Source organism: Jaculus jaculus, chromosome 5, assembly GCF_020740685.1.
Source record: "Jaculus jaculus isolate mJacJac1 chromosome 5, mJacJac1.mat.Y.cur, whole genome shotgun sequence".
In the NCBI taxonomy this organism is placed as follows: Eukaryota; Metazoa; Chordata; class Mammalia; order Rodentia; family Dipodidae; genus Jaculus; species Jaculus jaculus.
Genome location: NC_059106.1, coordinates 111,707,323 through 111,726,579, shown reverse-complemented (window position 1 = coordinate 111,726,579; position 19,257 = coordinate 111,707,323).

Here is a 19,257-nt window from a genome sequence, read left to right as displayed (position 1 = left end):
TATCCTTTCTGTACTTCCTAATCACTGAGGATATAAGTAAGTGGTTTTAGGCACTTGTCACCACAGCCTCCAGCAGTGCACACCATCGTGCCTTCCCTACTTTGACAGGCTGCACCATCAAATAAACTCGAGTTCAAATAAACCCCTCCCTTCTTACGTTCTTTCTTGTCATGTATGTGATTCAAGCAATAAGGGAAAGATCATACCAAAATTGATACCACAGGTTTAGTAATTATTGTAATAAATCTAACAATGTTGTTTATAGGCTTTTGGAACTGATTTTTAGAGAAATTTGGAAATGTGGAGGTATGAGGTAATGTGGTAAATAAGCTTATGCGGCTATTGTTGTAAGAGTACAGCAGATCATAAAAGACCAGCTAGTAGAAAGGAAGACAGTCAAGACTGCTCATATGAATAAGAATCCTATGGAGACCACAATCATGAACTCCAAGGAAAATCCCTCATTAGTATTTGGCAGAAGAGAATCTACTCCTATCAAAATCTCTCTTAATTACCTATGTTGATCCCCTTTAACCTATGATGATCTCACTTTCCATTGGATATTTTGTTTTTCTTTTACAGGAAGCAGTGAAAACTGAAGACAACCAAAATCTATGAACAATAAAAGAATTCCCTATTATAATAAGAGACACTGACACTCCTTGCACATCAGCCAGGGTCCTAGTGAAACCACAGAGGGATTAATGACATGAGCAAGATTGCTGCCTCTACAGCAAGCCTAGTGACATGCACCATAGTGATGGTGATGGACACTGAGGATACTCAAAATTTACCAAAGCAGAAACCTAGAAGGTGCTGAGAGTTCAACACCAAAGTAGACTTAAAACTCACCCAGCAAAGCTCAGAGAATTTTGTGGAAAAGGGGATAAAAAGATTGCAAGTGGCACATGGTGGGAGAGAATATCCATAGGCATTGCCAACTTCACAGTGACTGACTGCTGTTCTCACAACTCAAAGCCACAACCCCAAGGTGAAGAGCAGCAACCCCATGAGAAGGACCCTCAGCAGAATAGGGGCAGTGAAGAGGGAAATGGCACCAACACATGATGTGTCTGTACAAAGTATTTACTTAGTAAAAGATGGCCCTTTCAGAAATTTGTTTAGAGGCCATTTGTGTTTAAAAACTGACAGTTTGGGGCTGGAGGGATGGTTTAGGGTTAAGGCATTTGCCTGTAAGGCCAAAGGACCCAGGTTCGATTCCCCAGGACCCACGTTAGCCAAATGCACAAGGGGGCACATACATCTGGAGTTTGCAGTGGCTGGAGGCTCTGGTGTGCCCATTCTCTCATTCTCTCTCCCCCTTTCTCTGTCAAATAAATAAATAACAATAAAAAAATATTTTGAAAAAAAACCTGACAGCTTCAGGGAATCACGGCACACCCTTTTAATCCCAGCACTCAGAGGTAGGAGGATCTCTGTGAGTTCAAAACCAGCCTGAAACTACATAGTGAATTCCAGATCAGTCTGTACTAGGGCAAGATCCTACCTCAGAAAGCAAATAAATAAATAAAAATCCTATGTTTTACCTGCACTATTTTGACATTAGTCAAAAGCAATGGACTAAGTTATTTGGTAGAATAAATTTTAAAGTAGAATAACATTCAGGCTTACAATAAGATAGTTACTGCATTTACTGAGATTTAAAGTAAAAGAAGACAGAAAGATGTGAAAATGTACACTTGGGTAAGAAAAGGCAAATGAATACCTTTAAGGTTGAGGAGAGGGTGGGTTTGAACAAAGTGGCTATCATCTTTAAAGAAATTAGTGTGATTAAGTAGGAACCTCATATTTTGCCTGGGGATTATAAGTAAAGTGTCATGAGGTCAATGCCTCCTCCATGAAAAGCTCCTCTGGGATGTAATGTTGCAAATTTATTTGAAAGGCAAATGTCTCAAAAAACAAAGCCTTTAGGACACTTAGCTGGAAGATTTCTACCCAGTGAGTATTTTTCCATGTTCAGATACAAAGGCACACCATGCCCACTACAGCTGTCATCCAAGAGGGAGGCTACACCTCAAGCTGGCCATAGAGTGTAGTGTGTGTTCCATGAGTCCTTGTTTTGCAGGCATCCAGGTGCAAGAAAGACATGGCAGTGGAGGCTTGCACTGAGGTTCAGGAAAGCAAACACCATCAGGCAACATGTAGTAGTGTTGGGTTCTGTGCATAGAGCTCCTGAGTGGATTGTGTTTGAAGCTATGAAGGTGAAGCCCATGGTGCAGTGAAGACTGCAAGATACTGTAGATAATGCAAGAGTGGAATCTCTATCAAGAAAAGCTGCAGGTCCTGAGTACAACTGTCAAGAAGAGCAGGGCTATGAAATGCCCTTAGAACCAGCCAATCACACAAAAGGCCCAGATACAGGAACTAGAAGTGCAGTTTGATGTCTACTGTCCTAGGTATTAATCATCCTTTGGTCTGATCTTTTATTATTGTTTATTATTATTATTATTATTATTATTATTATTATTATTAGTTTTGCACTCAGTGAATACAGTCAAGTAGGTACCATCGTTAGCCTCCTCCCTGACCACCCCCCTCCACAGGGACCCTCCTCATTTTCGAATATGGGTCGTGCATTGTGGGGTTAGCCCTCAGTTATGGGTAGGAGGCAATGTCTCTGTGTATCATGACCCAACATGTGGCTTTGACATTCTTTACAGCCTCTCTTCTGCAAATTTCCATGACCCATGTTGGGTTCATTCTAGGTCTGCTTCCGTGATGAGGTCTTGGGAGCTTCTGTGTCTCTGGATATCTGGTTTGGTAGGAGTTGATTGTTCTGTGTGTCGATCTCCTTCACCCTTGTGCTGGTACAAGGTTCACCAAGACAACAGCACTTTTTGCCTATTTCCCCAATTATTCTTAGTTTCAGCTGGGGCCCTTTTGAGGTATGATGGGGTGGTTCTTTCCCTTAGGATCTATGTCTATCTGTAAAAGAGAAGCAAATTCTCTGATGGAGAGTAAAGTTAGCACCATATAAATGGGATAACCCAGGCTTTTTTTTTTTTTTTTTTTTTGAGAGACTGTATATGTATAGGCCCTCTTGTAGCCCACGATTGGTGGGATCTTGATAATGGAGTGTGGGCTCATTTTTGGATATGATTCTGATTTGTTTCCCACCTCCAGCTATGGGTTCGCTTCCACTGAGCAAATAAGTTAGCCAAGTCAAGAGCAGTTGGTTTCCCACCATAGCTGTGGACCATTATTGCACCTGTGTGAGCAACATGTCAGGTTGTTTTTTGCTGAGTAGGTTAGACCATGAGTTAACTGGACAGATATTGGTCATGTTACCCCAGTTGCTCATGTAGCACTTTGTGGCATTAGAAATGCTAACTGTCTGGGGACTGGTTCTCTTCCAGCCTGCAGCCATGTTGCTCCACTATGTATCAACTGCATATGGTGTCTTTAGCAGTAGGGTCTTACCACTAACCTTTGGTGGGTCATCAAGTACTCTGACAGAAATCTGTCTTCTTTTGGGACACCTTGTAGGTCTCTCTGATTAAGAGCTCATCTACTTTGGTCTGATCTTTTCTTGTTGGCCTTTTTTTTTTTAACCTTTTGAAATAAGTCTGTTTACTCTATATCATTGAATATTGGAAGAATATGACTTTAAAAAAAATTACCAGGGCTAATAACTAGAGTTTGTCATGGGTCTCAGAAGAGACATTGGGCTCTGGACTTATGGACAGTGTGAGAAATGTAAGACTACAAGAACTTTGGAAATTAGTCTAAATGCATTTTGAATTATAAAATGGCTATATACCTTTGTGGTACCAGGGCAAAATGTTATGGTTTGAATGTTGAATGTCTCCCACAGGCTGAAGGGTTTGATTACTTAGTCCCAAGTTGGGGTGGCACTGATTGAGAGGTTAAGAAATCTGTAGTAGGAAGGGCCTACCAACAGGAAGTGGGTTGCTGGTAGGGGCAGGCCTTGAGATTTACAGCCAGATCTTACTGTATTTTTGTCTTGACTTTGTGATCCATGCAGATGTAAGCAAGAGGTCTCTTCCATCTATCACAGCTATGAGTTGTTTTGGTCTCTGTTTTGTTCCCACATGCTGTACTATAATCTCAAATCTTGGTTCTTCCTTTAAGCTTATTTTTGTTGGGGTATGGTTACTGTGGCAAAAGATGTGGGGCTAGAGAGATTGCTCAGTGGTTAAGGCACTTGCCTGCAAATACTAATGACTAAGGTTCCATTCTGCAGCACCCATGTAAAGCCAGATGTACAATGTGGTATGTGTGTCTGGATTTCATGTGCAGTGGCTGGAGTACCTGGTGTGCCCATTCTCTCTTTTTCTCTCCATGTCTCACTGCTTACAAAGAAATACATAAAATACTTTTTAAATTTTTTGGTTTATTTTTATTTATTTATTTGAGAGTGACAGACAGAGAGAGAAAGAGGCAGATAGAAAAAGAGAGAATGGGCACTCCAGGGCCTCCAGCCACTGCAAACAAACTCCAGATGTGTGTGCTCCCTTGTGCATCTGGCTAATGTGGGTCCTGGGGAATCAAGCCTTGAACCAGGGTCCTTAGGCTTCACAGGCAAGTGCTTAACTGCTAAGCCATCTCTCAGCCCTATAAAATATTTCTAAAAATAAAATAGCAAGAAGTAACTCATTGAAGAACTCTGTCCTTCATAAAACTTAAATCAAAAATTTATGCACTGGTAACCTATTTTCAGAATACTGCCCTTTCTAGTGTAAAAGGTATATTTTATCTTGACCAGTATATTAGACTATTTCTTGATGAGAAAAAAACTGTGTAATATCTAGTGTTGAATCATGTTTTGGGTATTTGCTTGGGTTTCCAACCTTCTCAAAGAAAGAGCACAGGAAATATATAATTATTATCAGAAACTAGGAGTCAGTCAGCAGGAGCCACAGGATTCCGGCACATCTATGGATTAGAACAGGTATTAGCTTGAAGGTGAAAGCAAACGAAAGGACCCTGGGAGGTATGGGTTACGTTTTTCTCAATTTTAATTATCTTAAATGTTCTTAAATTTAATTTTTAGATCAACTATTTCATCTAGATGGAGCTCAATTAGTGAGACAAGGAACACAGACATAATTAGGGAGGTAGACCCCAAAATAAGAAATATTTGAGGTTAGGACAGGAATACTTTGGAAATTTTGAGGAAAAGATAGCTTCTGACTAGAATAAAATACAGATAAATTACAGAGTGAGTGGCAATGTATCACAAATGCAACAGTATTCTCTTTCCTTTGGGGATAGCTTTGTCCAAGGAAAATAGAGAAGATGAATGGTGTAGCAGCAGTGAACTGACTGGCAAGGATCCCTTCAGTTCTGGACACTGACACTGGCATAAGTTCAAGTTAATATTCAGGATATTATTAATGTAAAAATTAAGCTTCAGGGGAGTTCACTATGGAACTTAAATTTCAGTCTCTTGATTGAGAAGATCTTATCCTTTGTGAAGGAGAATAAATAAATTAATTAAATATTTAAACAAACAGATATGAAAGCTAGCACAAGAGAAGTTGGAAGCAGGGCCTTGCTGCACACCATTAAAGCAACAAGCAACAAGGACAATCAAAATCTATAAACAAGACAAAGATAGCTGACTCCCTGGCAGAAGACAACCCACCTGCACACAGCAGCTAGAGCCTAGGTGAAACCATAGAGGAACTGGTGCAATAAACAAGAGTACTACTTCCAAGGAGAGCTTGACCAGGGTGATGGAGACAAACACTAAGGATACTCAAAAGGCACCAAAGCGAAAATCTAGAAGCTGCTGAGAGCTCAACATTCAAGAAGACTTAAAGTGCACCCACCAAGGCTCAGGGAAGTTTGCAGAAGAGGGGCCAGGAAGAATGTAAGAGCCACAGTGTAAGAGGGATTATCCAGAGGCATTGACTCCCACCCATGACTGATTACTGCTCTCATAGCTCATAACCCACAACTCTGTAGTAAATACCAGAAAACCTAGTAATGATGGTCCTCACTGGAGTAGGGACAGAAGGAAATGGTGGTACCAACACATAATGTGTCCATACAAATTTTCCACTTAATAAAATATTAAAAATAAATAAAAATACTTACCTTAAAAATCATACACATATTCATTCATAACAAGTGAAGTAATATTAATAAACTCTTGATGCTATAGAACAGAAACTGTCAGCAACCTTAAAGGGCTAGAGGCTAGATATTTTAGGGTTTGAAGACCACATGATCTCCATTTCAGCTTTTCAACTCTGTTGTTTAATGGGAAGAGCCATAAGCACTACATGAACAAATGTACCCAACAAAACTTTATTTATAATAAAAGACACTATTGAGCTGGAGAGATTGCTTAATGGTTAGGGTACTTGCCTGAAAAACCTAAGGGCCTATGTTCTTCTCTCCAGAACCCACATTAGTCAGATGCACAAAGGTGAAGTAAGCACCAGGTCACACATGTCCACTAGGTGGTGCAAGGGTCTGGTGTTCAATGTTAGTGGCTGAGGCCCTGGGCCAATTCTCTTATCTCTTCTCTCTCTTTCTCTAAAATTGAAAAAGAAGATACTATTAAATTCATAAATCTGCCACATCCAAACCCATGAAGGAAATTGTACCTACTCTGTAATTTCACTACAGTTTAAGAGTCTTCTTCTCTGGAAAATAAATTAATTCACTCAAGTTCTGTAGTCTAGAGCTTTCTGCCTCCCAAGAGACTGGCTGCATTGATTTTTACTTCTTACACTGTGTTTAGAGAAAACATCTAGCTTATTCTAGTACGGTTATAATAACACACATTTACAGATGAAGAAGCAGCCTAGATACATGTCAAAGTGAGAAATAGTCAGTCTGGATGCTTGTCCATGGAACACTGAAGAATGGGCTCCATAAATTATTGGCTAATACACATTGATTGACTCACATAGCTATTTGAATACCCAGGTTCTTCTTATTCTAAAATAATTAAGATAAAATACTGAAACAAATATCTACTCTTACTGTCTCTACTTTAAGTATTGCCCCAAACCTGGCACTATCCTAAACTGTTCATCTAATACTGCTTTTGCTGTGGTTGTGAGTCCTTGTAGTCAGCTGCACTTCTTTCTGAATAGACTACTACTGTATACTTCATAATTTCAGTCAGTCAGATCTTCAACCTCTGATTACCCTGACCTCTGTGGCACCATGTAAGGTGGCTGTCCTTTCACCTCTTTAACTGTTCTTTCTTGGTTTCCTTCATGCACTCCTGTTTCCTCAGATGGTTCTCAAATTATTGATTCTCAGTAGGATTTGGTCCTTGACCAGTTCATTAATTTGGATGAACTTGATGAAGACTTGCTTACTGATGTTCTTCCAGAAGTTCTAAGAATGGCCAACTTGAGTTCTTTCAGCACCAAAAACAATCCTGTGCCCATTGAACCCATCACTGTCCTTTTCTCTTAGTACCCTGTGGTGGTTTGATTCAGGTGTCCCCCATAAACTTAGGTGTTCTGAATGCTAGGTCTCCCAGCTGATGGAGATTTGGGAATTAACGCCTCCTGGAGGGAGTGTATTGTTGGGGGCCAGCTTATGGGTATTAAAGCCAGTTTCCCCTTGCCAGTGTTTGGCACACCCTCCTGTTGCTGTGGTCCACCTTATAGTGGCCAGGGGGTGATGTCCACCCTCTGCTCATGTCATCATTTTCCCTGCCATTGCGGAGCTTCCCCTCAAGCTTGTAAACCAAAATAAACCTCTTTTTCCCAGAAGCTCCTCTTAGTTGTGTGATCTCTACCAGCAATTGTGAACTGGACTGCAACAGTAAAGTGGTACTGAAGAGTGGGGTTGCTACTAGACACCTGACTGTGTGCCTTTGGCCTTTTGGAGCTGATTTTTAAGAGGAATGTGTGAGGATTTGAAACCTTGGCCTAAGAGATAGCTTACAGTTCTGTAACTACAGCTTGATGGACTGTTCTGGTCTGAGCTGCAAGACCTGAATGCAATAAAAACTATGGACTGTGAGGTTTGGCTTATGAGGGTGAGAAAGAACTTTGCCTGGATTGGGTTAGCAGTTTGTGTGAGAAGCTTGCTCTTATGCCCATGCCCTGAGAAGTTGTGCAGGGTTGCTTTGTGTAGAAATGAACTGGTGTGAGCAGAGGGATATGGCACAGAAAGAAAAATCTTTAGATGAACTCTTGCCCATTCAGCTGCAACTGAGAGATTACAACTTTTGAGACTGGGCTAGCTGACCTGTGCTGGGCAACAAGAAGAATGTAGACTCTTTAGAAGGGGCCTGAGTGCTCAAGGAGTCCTGTTCTTCAAAGTCTGCTTTAATTCCCCCTGGATTAACAAATTGGCACACTACCTGGTATCGTGGAGTATAAAAAATGCTGGAAAGCGGGTCATTGAGTTTGCAACACAGTCTTGTGTTTTGGAAATGGCCATGGGCAGTGTGAAGCCGGTTTGCTGGTTGCCTGCATAGAGACCCCATGGGGCCATGAGGATGAATCGTGGATTGCAGTGAAGACCCAGTGGAGATGCTGGGACCATAAGATGGCTGCTAAGGAGCTGCCGGCCCCGATAAAGTTTTCCAGGACTGTGAGTAGCCTAGTAGAATTGGAATGCCAGAGACTTGTTGCTGGTTAGAATTTTAGGACTTGAAGATTTGTCACTGGCTGGAGTTGCTGGACTTGAAGTTACAGAGTTTGATGTTTGCCCTGGTTGTTTTAAATTTTGTATTGGTTGAATGTGTCTTTGCTATGCCCAATGCCATCTACTGCAGTGTGAATATTTATTCTGTGCCATTATGGGTTTTTTGAGGTTAATTTTTGGTATTATGGCTCAGTTAAAAGATCTTGGACTATGGGGATGTATGAACATCTTTGGGATTGATAAAAACTATGGTGACTTTTAAAATGAGATGAATGCATTGCATTTTACATCACGTATGGATATCAGTTTATGGGGGCCAGGGGCGGAATGTGGTGGTTTGATTCAGGTGTCCCCTATAAACTTAGGTGTTCTGAATGCTAGGTTCCCAGCTGATGGAGATTTGGGAATTAACGCCTCCTGGAGGGAGTGTATTGTTGGGGGCCAGCTTATGGGTATTAAAGCCAGTTTCCCCTTGCCAGCGTTTGGCACACCCTCCTGTTGCTGTGTTCCACCTTATGTTGGCTAGGGGGTGATGTTCACCCTCTGCTCATGTCATCATTTTCCCTGCCATTGTGGAGCTTCCCCCCAAGCCTGTAAGCCAAAATAAACCTCTTTTTCCCAGAAGCTGCTCTTAGTTGGGTGATTTCTACCAGCAATTGCGAACCGGACTGCAACATACCCCATGCTTGCCATAGTGTAAACCTTTGAATTAAATGACTCTGAATATTAGAAATCACTGTGACTGTATTTAGATATTGTAGAATCCAGATTTTACCTTGAGTTCATCAAAAATTTCTGCCCACCTTTAAGTTGGAAAGAAGGATCATAATTTCTAACTCAGCAAACAATAAAGCTTGACTTTCATAAACAGTCTTATATTGTTTCTAACTGACTACTGAAGGTTGTCTTCCAGCAGACAACTAAAACTCTGATAACTTATTTGCATTTCTCCAGTTTGTATTTAAAAACCACAGTAGTAATACAAACAGTTCATCAGTGGTCAGTCAGAAATGAGTGGTGTTTTGTGTGAGGCCTACCTTGGTTTATGACCCAGTGTGCTTCTCTCTTCTTTATGTAGTGCATGGACAACTGGTATGTCTGATAGGGAGCAAGTGCTGCAATATACCTTTAGCAAAATGTTCTTGGATTGGACTTAACTAAAGACAATTTACTACCCACTGATGAAATGGTATTTTTATTTTACTTAAAGAAGAGTGTTTCTATTTAATTATATTTCTTTGTCCATTTTCAGACCACTTATTGTTGTTTCATTTCCTTTTCATATTATTTCAGTCACTCTGGAATACAGATGTGCTAACAAGGCAGAAAGAGATGCTAGTTAAAGGACAATGGGAAAGTGCAAATGCCGAACTGTCAGTGCTCAAGGGATTCTTACCCATGCATTGGTGCAGTGTCTCTATCACCACATATAGATTTTACCTTTTTGATCCCAATATTTTTTTTTTCTAAATGTACTACAGTGTCAAGTATTCTGCCTAGTCTAGAGTAAAAATTAAAAGGGGACATTAATTTTGTATTTGAAATAACCAATAATGTCTCAATTAATAAGTTTTCTTCTTGAATATAACCACCCTAATTTGACCACCTTCCATTAAGGGCTGTTAATCTGTGAGGCATTAGGATACATTTCACACCTTAATCTTTGCATATGAAGGCAAAAGCCTACAAAGAATTTAAATTTTCACTGTTCCTTTTATTCCCAAGATATTCATAGAAGGAGTAGAAGAGTAAAATACTGGTCAGATGTATTATAAAACCTCCATATCACATTCACCAAATCTCTGGAAAAATATGATGGTGCAAATATGATTAGGACAAGTGTCATCAAGGGCACACATACTAATGTCTTGGCCTTACAAATGGCTTTTTAGGAAATAGTACATAATTTAGGATGTGGAAACTTATTGCGAAAAGTCCTTTAGGTAATTTTGCCCTTGGGGAAGATCTATGATATTTTTTTTCCTCCTTTCCTTTGACTCCTAGCTTAAGATGTAAGCAGCTTGTTCAAGCATGTACTTCCCATCATCATTTCAGATTCCCACCAGAAGCCCAAATAATGGATCTCATTCACCTGAGATCTCCAAAACTATGCCAAAATAAGCCCTTTAGCTACTTCTTGAGTTAATTATTTTAGGATTTTCATAATAGTGACAGAAAGCTCAGTAACACACCTATCATATATTCCTTATATTTGAACATGAATATGCATGTTTGTATGTATTCTCAGATATGTGTATGCATGCATGTGAAGGGGCTTGTAGACAAGTGTGTGCATGAATATGGAAACAAGTGAACATATTAAGATGTCATTCCTAGAGACCCACCCTCATTTTTGAGAGAGGGATTTAGACTGACATAGAACTTTCCAAGTAGGCTTTATTGACTGGACAGTAAGCCCCAGGGATGCTCCTGTTTCTTCCTCCTCAGTTCTGTGATTACAAACATGCCACCACACATGGTTTTTTACCTGGGCTCTAGGATTTTATGAGAACCCAGAAGCTGATGTTTGTGAGGCAATACTATGGTGACTGAGCTGCTCCCTCAGTCTGGTCTGTTTCCCTCTCCATACCAGCACCAACACTTCAAGAAAGCCATGAGTAGACATAAGCCATGTTATGATGACACATGGTGTAACTCAATCAGATTTTCTCCCTCTTCCTACTCATCGAAGATACACTGTGCATTTATACATATATTATACATATACATGAAATCAAGGGCCCTTATGCAAGGTGCATGAAACTATCTTTGAAATGTATTTATGTCTGGCACTATTCAAGGTTTTCTGCAAATATTTTAATCCAATAATTTGATGAGGGATAAATCCCAGAGTTAGTAAATATCACTTAAAATGATCTAAAAGAATATTTAATTATATTGATGCAATATTGAAAGAAATGGACAAATGTAACCTTATAAACCATGTATTGTGTGGTAATTATAATTATTTTTTTCCAATGAAATTTAGAGTTGTTGGGAAATGAAGTTACAAAGCAATACTAAATAATGCAATAAATCACCCATAAAGTAGCTGAAGAAAAAGAATGTAGAAAACTCTAAGGCATGATATTTTGATGGTAACTTAGACTTCCTAAAATTTTTTTTTAATTTTTTTTGTTGTTGTTCATTTTTTATTTATTTATTTGAGAGACAGACAGAGAGAAAGACAGATAGAGGGAGAGAGAGAGAATGGGCGCGCCAGGGCTTCCAGCCACTGCAAACGAACTCCAGACGCGTGCGCCCCCTTGTGCATCTGGCTAATGTGGGACCTGGGGAACCGAGCCTCGAACCTGGGTCCTTAGGCTTCACAGGCAAGCGCTTAACCGGTAAGCCATCTCTCCAGCCCAACTTCCTAGAAATTTTATCTTAACATTTTCATGTCTTTCATTGAGTAAAATATTGTATTTTAAATTAAAACAGCTAAGTTGCTGACAAAGTTCAAATTAGAAGCAGCCAAAGTAATGAAAGATAAGAGAGAAAATATGCACATATCTGTTTAGGTATAAGTACTTGAGACAAAATACTTAACTAGCCCAAATCACATTTGATTTGCCTTAATATTAGGAATGGCATAAAGGTTCATGTCTGTAATCTTAGCACTAGGGATACTGAAACAAGAGAACTGAGAGTTCAGGGCCAGCCAAGGCCATATTGTAAAACTTTGTCAATACAATTCCAAATAAAACAAAATGTTAGATCAATTTGATCTTTTTACATCAAATTTAAGCAACAAATGGTTATGTCTCATGTCAAGGTGAATGCAGCCTTTGCATCATTGTAATATGTGTATTAGGAAGTCTGAAAATGACAAGCCCTCTGTATTCTGACTGAGTTTGGCCATATTTGGAGTACTATCTTGAGCTCCAAGCACCATGGCTAATGAGGATTTATGATTTGTAGGTGAATATGACCAAAATAACAAATGGTTTCTATGTGGATAGCAATTAGATTAAAATTTCTCCATAGAGTAATACAAGTACAGCTATCTATTTTAGCAAAATATAAAGACATATTCTCCAAGACTATAACTGTACCAAATGGAATGCATTTTTTTCTGGCATTATTATCTTACTACACAGCTAATCCAACCATCTTTGAGGGGCCCATTGACTTGAGTCCTGACTGACATATTAGTGGATTGGCTCCAACCACCTACCCAACCTACCCAAATCTATAGAACCATGATATGTGTAAGACAAAGCCTTATAGGTGTTCTAGGGGTTCAGATCCTTCTCATGATGAGGGTTCCTTACCCATTAATGAAACACAGAAAAACCACCAGAAAAAGAAATGCATAAGAATTACAAACTACTTTTGTAACATGACCTATCATAAGAGTATGTAAGCAGATATACAGAGAAAGATTTTACCAAATTATTTTACATTAATATTACAAAGTATTGTTCTCATTAGAAAAGTGTTAGAACGATCAACCTATGAAAATTTTGTTGGAAGACATGTGTTCAAACCTGACTTCAGAAGCTCCTTAATATGACAATAATTACTTATATTTAATGTCTGTTTGAATAGAGTTTACTGAGATTCACAAAAACGTACAAGTATGCCACATGGTAATGCATGAGATGAAAATAAGTTCATACTTTAGCTCAACAAAGTACTGTAATTTGGCTTGGAAAGGAAAATTCCATTTTTAGGATGTCTTTTCACATCTAAATGTATGCATGCATGTGTGTGTGTGAATGTGAGTATATGCATGTGTGTGTCTATGTATATATACATGTATATCTGTATATATGCATACATAAATATAATATATAATATGAATATATATAAATATAATATATAATATTATCTATACTATAATATATTACATATATATGTGTGTGTATATATATATATATATATATATATATATATATATATATATATATATATATAAATCTATAAAGAAATTCACTACATCTGCATTTTCAGTGATTCAGTGAACTTTGCATATTTATCATTGCCACTTAATGGGCATATATTTTGCAGCAAATGTTGTCTGTGATATATTTATTTTTTACACACAAAAGGGGGTGAAGAAAATTAGTAGGACAAAAAATAATTGTATTAATCTTTGTGTGTATGAGGCTTGCCACACAAATAGGCAGATTTGATTTTGGGTAACTAGAAACCGTGTAAAAGTTCTAGGTGTGGTGGTACATACATGTAATCACGGTGCTCAGGAGTCAGACAGGCGTATCCCTAGGGCTTGCTAGATAGCCAGTCTAGCTAAATTGTGGAGTTCTAGGTTTAGTGAGAGACCTGTCTTAAAAAAGTAAGTGGGGCATCCCCAATGGAATGGGGGCAAGTTTGAGGGTAAAAGAGGATACCAACACATGATGTACCCAAAACATGTTTAATGGTGTAATAAATAAGGAGGAGAGCAACTGAAGAAGACACTTGACGTTGACTTCTGCCCTTCACACACAAATTTACCTACACACATACAAATATGTAAACATGCACAATGCATGCATGCACAGAAAAAATCTTCAATTCAACTAATACCATATGGCTATTAAATCAAATCCAGATGAGAAATACATGACATCAAACAAAACTTTTTGAATTGAAAGCATGGGGATTGCAGAGTTGTAAAGCATATTCATTAATAAAGAGAAACCTGAGATTAAACACCATGGACATGCTTAGTAATTGAATCCATGTAACGAAATATTTAATCTTGCCTATTCCAGATCAGTAATGAATTTATTTAATAAAAATATGAAATAAATTATAATCTAGACTATGGAGCAAAGAGAAGAATCAAATTTATAAAACTTTTATTGTTATAGGTTGTTTATTTTAGTCAGCACTTTATACTTGTCTCTAATATTACCAAATAAAACTACTAAACTTTCAGCTGAAAGCAGGAAAATGTTTTCAAGGCATCTTCATGTCTAATGCATTAACAAATCCTGTCCTCTAATTTATTATTTCATAAAATAAGCAAACTCAAAAAGTTGTCTTGTCATTCATGCTTCTTTACAAAATGTGCATCTTCTCTCTGCAAAATCAGTGACTGCATCTAGAATGGTACAACCTAAAGTTACCTTCCTTGTGGTTCAGGTCAAGCAAATTAATCTGTCCTCTTCTATTCTCATCTCCTTGTGCAAATTGCAGAACATCTGCCACCCAGCACTATGACATAATTTCCCTTCCCAACAGGCCGCTCTTCTGTTCAGATTTAGTGTTTTAAAGACTATATTCCTGAATACCTGTAGGTAAGCCAAAAGGTATCAGTTAATTTGGGATGGCTCTCTATCTTCAAAACATGCTTTTCTACTTTAATCTAGCTGGTTTGCTTTTCTCTGATGGTCTACATGCTTACTTTCTTCTCTTATGATTTAGTTCACAAACACAACTTTCACTGCATTCTGAATATATTGTGGCATAAGCACCACTATAAATAAATAAATAAATTTATAAATAAATAAATTTATAAATTATTTATATTTATTTATAAATTAAATCCACCCACTATTTTGGTCAGAGTTGGTTCACAAATCATAATAATGCATCTAAACATTTTAAATTTATTTATTAGTTGTACAAAAGTCAGGTATTTGTCCAGATTAACAAAAGTAAGTAACCATGAATAAGATTCCTCATGTACTCAAAAGCCTCAGAGATCATGTCTGTGTTGTAATATTTAAGGACAGTCTGCAAGTACAGCCTGTTTATGTGTCTTCATTTCTAGGACTGTGGAGTAACAACAGAAAGAACAGGCATGTTGATACTTACTTGGCATTTGGTCACAATGCCAGTCTGTCACCATCCTATAAGCAATATACAAACTCTGCCTGCAGCTGCAACAAACTGTGTTTTCTGTACCTAAGCCATTTATTTGAAGAAACAGCGAGAGACCTCGCGGAGCACCCCTTGCAGGTGTAGTGACTGCAATTGATTAGGCTCCATTTGTTTACATAATATTAAGGAGTATTTCAGGCACCAATCTTTCAAGTTGCCAACACAAAAACACATTGTTTTCAGTTTCTCTAAACATAATTAAACTGTAGACTTCTTTGCTAGGTTAACTCAATCGATTTTTTCCTGCCCCCACCCCCTTTGTCACTTGACAGCTTGAAGCTGGGCCTAGAAAAGCTCATTTGCATTCCTGCAGCAATGCTGGGAATGAACTGAACAAATGCGTCTGTTTGTGCACTTCAATATATGACTGTGCCTGCTTCAATCAACACTTATTTTCAGTATCATGGCTAACAAAAGCATTAAACGAGTTTCTCCAACATGAATGATAAACCGTAGAATGTATTTTTTAAAGGCTGTTTCTTCTGTGATGCTTATGGAATGCAAATAAAAAATCAGAAGCAAAAGGACAAACCTCAGTAGAAATTCACAATGTTACCTTACCATATGAACTCTTTCTGCTTATTTCTTGACATGTTAAGTGCCTTCATTATAGTTAAGATTATGCCTGATTATAAGTTTAAAAGGTTACAGATGTATCTCAAATGGAATTTGTTTCTTAAAATTCTCAGGATGAGGCTGGAGAGAAGGCTTAGCAGTTAAGGTGCTTGCCTGTGAAGCCTACCCCATCTTCTGCTCTCTAGGTCCCACCTGAGCCAAATGCCCAAGGGGAGCAAGCACACAGAGTCACATGAGCACAAGGTGACGCTCATATCTGGAGTTCAACTACAGTGGCTGGAGACCCTGGCGTACCAATTTTCTCTCTCTCTTTTTCTCTCATTCAGACTGTTGGAGTTGCCTCAAAAAAACACCTATGGCCAGGCGTGGTGGCTCACACCTTTAATCCCAGCACTCGGGAGGCAGAGGTAGGAGGATCACCGTTAGTTCGAGGCCACCCTGAGACTCCATAGTGAATTCCAGGTCAGCCTGGGCTAGAGTGAGACCCTACCTCGGAAAAAAAAACAAAAAAAAACCACCTATATATTTCCTACTAAACTTAAACACTGCATTCTCAATCCAAGACTATCATTTGTTATGCTGATGAACATTAGGAGTTAGTATTGGTATTGATGTTTTTACACTAAAACAAAGTGAACAATGATATTTTATGCATTAGTATTACTATAAATATAATTAGCATAACTCATTATGGATATTTTCCTAATTCTTCCTTCCTGAGAATATTTGATATTTTTTTCATTTAAATATACATCATCTTCAGCCATATATCCTCTCAGGGGCAAATATTTACCTGAACTTAATTCTGTTTATGATCTTAAACTCATGTGATTTCTACTATAAAATCATATCAATATGTGTATAGATGTATGAGACAAAGAGACAGAGAAAATAGAGAGAGTGAAAGAGATAAAGGTCTTCATGTTACTGTTCTCACCTATGCTTCATGTAGTGCTGTTATGTACTAGTAGTGACAGAGATGATATTCTCAGTTATTTAAGTCAACACATTCTTCTTTTCACCCTGTAATCTCCTTCATCTGAAAGAGAAATGTATTTTTAGCTAACTCTGTAAAACCAAGTCATTGATTTATGAATATAAGGTGAAGGACTTCATAATTTTTTTCCTGACCTCCATCTGTCATTTTCCCAGTCACATCTATTTTAAGAAATGAAACAAATTGTCGTAATGGGGTACATTATCACCTTGATGTATCACACAGGAAGGACTCCCCCTGCTCCTTATCACACCCATACAGAAAGTTAGCTTTGCTCTTTCCTAAGCTGATTTGCTCTCTGTTTTTATTACTTTATGCTGATGAGCATGTGTATTACTCAAGTGCTGATTCACTCACTACAGTCTCACAAAAGACTGGAGGAAATCTCTGCAAGCTTCTGTAGATAAGGATGAACCAGAAGCGATCGCACTTATGTCTAGGACGCCCTGGGAAATTAACCCAATTAACCCAGAGAAGCTGTCCAACAGCTCATTACATTGACTGCTGGCTGTGCATGTAGTACATAGGTTCACATCACCCCAATACTATCATTTGTGACTTTGGCAGACATCACAACTGTTAGTCATCAAGTTTCATTCAAAGTATGCAGAAAAGCATTCACATTGTTTTTCTTTAATTTAGCTCTAGATACAATCAAAAATTGAACATTTGATGCACTCATACAAAACCTGCAGTTTCGTTTGATAACTATTTATAGCTACATATATGAAGCATGTCCTTATGTACATATATAAATCATGTCCCTATACACATGAACACATGTTATTTCCACTTTATGAGAAATACATCTGTATCCCTGTATATATTTTATGGACTGCAAAGAAAATCTGATGGAAATTCTGAGGCCATTAGCAGTCAAAATTTATTATGTTGTTCAGACACAGTGTGGTATAAGGCGATATAATATTTTGAAAGAATTGATTGGCTATTGATACTAGAATAGGTAAATTTCAGGACAAGGCACAACATAGTTCATTCAGAAAGATGTTAAGATAACATTTTTTCTCTTGCAAGTTATTATGCATTTTACTGTATGACCTTGGATGCCTTGGTGATATTCTTCAAGATGGGAGATAACAATTTCAGTTCAAATGCAGATATTTGGAACCTTCACTGGTGGTGGCATTTTCAACTCTGCAGAAATAAATGGGAGCTTCTTGAAGGCACATGTTTAAAGGAGCCTTATTGATGAAGAAGTTAACACAGAGACATTTGTTAATAAAAATCATGTCATGAAAAATAACCACTTATTTCTATAGATGAGCATTCCTTCTTAGCATTACTTGTACATTTTAAAAATATTTCCTCCTGTGTTCTGTCAGAGAAGGGTGATCCGGAAGGTGAAATATCCAAAGTCCTAATCAAAAGTAAGGAAGGGCTAGTGACAAGAGAACTACTTTGAGTATGTAGGAGCCAGTGTGAGATTGTCTACATCTAAGGCGCTAGAACAAACAAAAAGGAATACCCTTGTGCTGGGGATTTTAGAGAATGAAATTAGCTTTAATTTAAAGAAAATCTTATAACATCTACCTTTTTATTGAATGAAGCTATTGCTTTTGTGACAAGTTTAATGCCATGGTCACCTATGAGGGAGAAAAGGAAAGGAAACTTTGAATATATAGAAGGCAAGAAGTGGGACCTGTAACCCTATCCAGAGATTTTGTAAGCTTGGATATGTGCCTTTGAAAAGCTAGTACACACTAAATGATGGGTTAATGGGCCAAAATTCTTATCATTATTAATATTTCAAACTAAAAGTTTATTTAAGATACATTCAAAGGTACTAATGATCTCTAGGGCCAGTTAACTCGTATCATGGCAGAAGTAATTATAGTTGTAACTCCATTTCAGAAAACACAGGGAGTGCCTGATGTGAAAGTCACCATATTGAATGCTGAAGTGAATACCAAATAACATTGATTTTGTTCTTCATCAGGGAGTTTTTGTCTAAAAGTGGATATTAGACAACAAAAATATAGTAATGAGCCTGGATGTAGACTGGCTTAAGTTGCCCTACTAGATACTCAAAATATTAGAGAAAAGGGCTCAGGCAGTATGAATGTTACATTAGTTGTGTTATGCAAATCTAAAAGACCCACCATAAAACTGTGTTTCAAAAACTTATCTGTGAGATATGCCATCTACCAAGGCCAAAAAGATGCTGCAGAGGGATAACAGACACAGTCACAAAAATATTAAATATGGGCCTGCAAATTCTC